Source organism: Dipodomys merriami, unplaced genomic scaffold (genome assembly GCF_024711535.1).
Source record: "Dipodomys merriami isolate MVZ:Mamm:240054 unplaced genomic scaffold, mDipMer1.0.p SCAF_16, whole genome shotgun sequence".
Taxonomy (NCBI): Eukaryota; Metazoa; Chordata; class Mammalia; order Rodentia; family Heteromyidae; genus Dipodomys; species Dipodomys merriami.
In genome coordinates, this window is record NW_027202937.1 from 29,330,038 (window position 1) to 29,333,227 (window position 3,190).

Genomic DNA, 3,190 nt, shown 5'->3' on the forward strand with positions numbered 1-3,190 from the left:
CTCTCATGTAACAAGTGACAGACTGACAGATGTTACTTGATTCTCTGGTGTTACCAGGTATTAATCCCAGTTAGGTATCTGAAGTTTAAGAAGAGAAATATATTTTCCTATCAGGGTAAACAAACAAGATAATATATATTCTTTTTCCTTTCTGAAAAAAAAATTGTACTTAGGCTAGGCAATGCAAGTACTTTCTATCTAGTTGGAAGTGCAAAGATTTGATTTTTTCTTTCTTTTCCTCTCCCTCTCCCTCCTTCTTTCTCCCTCTCTCTCTCATTGCAATACAATGCAATGAGACCTTGTCTTACAGAGAGAGAGAGGAAGAAAAAAGATGGGGGGAGAGGAGAGGAAGAAGGAGGGAGAGGAAAAAGAATATATTATCTTGTTTGTTTCTTTTTTAGGGTGGGGGTATTAGGCTGGCCTTGAAGTGTCCATCCTCCCTCTTTAGCCTCCCAAGTACTAGGATTACATATGTGCATCATTTTACCTGCCCTGATAGGAAAAATATAATTTCTCTTCAGCCTCCTCTTTGTGTACCCACACACTCAGCTGGCAAAGGTTCCATTGAAAGACTTCCAGAAAGAAATTTAGAAATACAGCTAGAAATCAAATCAGAAAAGATGCTGAAAGATTAAATGAAAGATTATTAGGCTTTGCCAGAGACCCACCATGCAGACATCCAGGGACAGCGAACAAAGAAAGGTTTATTGCTGGGAAAGGGCCAGCAAGACCCCTTCTCACAAGGGAGAAGTGAGAAGCACTGGCGGACTAGGATTTATGGCTGCTATCCAAATAGCACCCCTTATTTAAGGGGACCTGCAGCTGCCCAGACTTGAAGGTCACTCTAAGGGGCTCCTGTTGTCTTATATGGTGGTAGCTGCCCCAGAGGAGTGCCATCTCAAGGTAAAGGGGGCTGGAAGTTGATTATTTACTGCCTTTACTACATGGGCCTAGTGTTGCGTAGGAAGGGAGTGTGCTAAGCTGTGGAGAAGCAAAGGATGTGCTAAGCTATGGGAAGGGAGCTCATTTGCTAACATATGTTGACTTTCCTTTGCAGGCCAAGGGGACCCACAGGTGGTTTGGAGGTGGGAAAGGGATGTGATCGAAGCCACTGATTAGGAAAAGCACTCCAGCTCTTGTGTCGGTGGGACTTGCAGGAAATGTGCAGGCCAGAGAGGACCTGGGGGGAATACCATCATCTGAGCATCCCTAGCTGGAGGGACTGGGCCAGACCTATCAGGTAAATGAATATGAGAGATAAGAAGTAAGGTAGAGCCAAAACAAGACTGTCCAGGCAAGGGGTAAAGCAGAGGGAAAATCTGAATATCCTTCTTAGATGTAACATGCTGTGCTTGCTAAATAGTTGACTTGAGACGCTTTAAGCATTACTGACAGAAGCTCATGGAAGTACTTCACTGGACAGAATTAGAGTAAACATCTGCCAAGCCAAGAGCACCTCAACACTAGCTCAAAAGAACTATTCAGCCTCAGGGCTGGTGGCTCATAGCTGTGATCCAAGCTATTCAGAAGGCTGAGATCTGAGGATCATAGTTTTAAACCAGCCCTGACAGGAAAGTCCAAGTGAGTCATCTCCAATTGACTAGCAAAAAAAGATGGAAGTGGAGCTGTGGCTCAAGTGATAAAGTGCTAACCTAGAGCAAAACAACTCAGAAACAGTGCCCAGGCCCTGAGTTCAAGCCCCAGGATTGGCATATGCACATCTCATGCGCGCACGCGCGTGCACTCGCACACACACACATACACACACGGGAAAAGAACTACTCTCAAGAAGACTTCTCTTGGCTTTTCCTTCCTGGCCTGTTCAATCTACTGTCTCCTCTCCTCTCCGGGCTAAATCTCAAGATGTCTCCTCATCTCTCTTTCCTACTAGAGACCTCAAGCTGAAGTCAGGCCAAAACTCAGAAAGAAAGAAGTTTTGATTTTTAAATGAAGTTGATTGTTATATAAAACTAGAGATCTAAATTACTAGAATGAGCCAGGTGCTGGTGGCTCACATCTGCAATCCTATCTATTCAGGAGGTGAGACCTGAGGATCGAGGTTTGAAGCCAGCCCAGGCAAGAAAATCCTTGAGATTCTTTTTTTTGGGGGTCCGGTCCTGGGGCCTGAACTCTGGGCCTGGGCGCTGTCCCTCAGCTCTTCAGCTCAAGGCTAACGCTCTACGACTTGAGCCACAGCGCCACTTCCGGCTTTTTTCTTTATGTGGTGCTGAGGAATCGAACCCAGGGCCTCAGGCATGCAAGGCAAGCACTCTGCCACTGAGCCACCTTCCCAGTCCTCCATGAGATTCTTATCTCCAGTTAATTACAGAAAAAGCCAGCACTATGGCTTAAGGGGTAGAGTGTTATTAGCCTTGAGCAAAAGGAGCTGGACTACAGCACCTAGCCCAGAGTTTAAGTCCCAGGACCAGCAAAGTAAAATATATGAATAGAAGGCTTGAAGGACTTAAAGTGACATTTGGTCATTTTTTTTTAGTGTGACTTGAACTTAGGGCCTCATGTTCTCACTTAGCTTTTTCCACTCAAGGCTGGCATTCTACCACTTAAGACTCATCTCCACTTCCAGATTTTTGCTGGTTAATTGCAGGTCAGTCTCTCAGATTTGTCTGCCTAGACTAGCTTTGACCTTTGATCCTTAGGTCTCAGCTTCTCAAGTAGACAGTGTTACAGCTAGAACAAACTTTTTTTTGTTTTTTAAATGGATGGAGATAGCTCATAGAAGCTAGGACTGGTATTTCACACATGTAATTCCAGCACTTGGGAAGCTGAGACAATTCAAAGCTAATTTGAACTACAAAATAAGACTCTGTCTCAAGCATCATCATCATCAACAAAAAAAGAAAGAAAGAAAGAAAACAACCCCTTTGTACATCACCTTTATAAAATAATAAATAATTTAAAAAGATACAAGAAACAGAAAAAAGCTTATAGAAAAATGTTTATATTAGATACTGTTGGCAAGTATTTGAAGAGGGACACAGTTGTACATTGCTGGTGGAAGGAGATACCCATGGATGCTAGAAAGTAGTCACTCAAGCAAGCAAACAGCAGATGCAGGCGTGTGTGTGTGTGTGTGTGTGTGTGTGTGTGTGTGTGTGTGTGTGTGTGTGTGTGTGCTTTTTCACTCAAGGCTGGCACTCTACCACTTGAACCCACAGCTCTACGTCTGGCT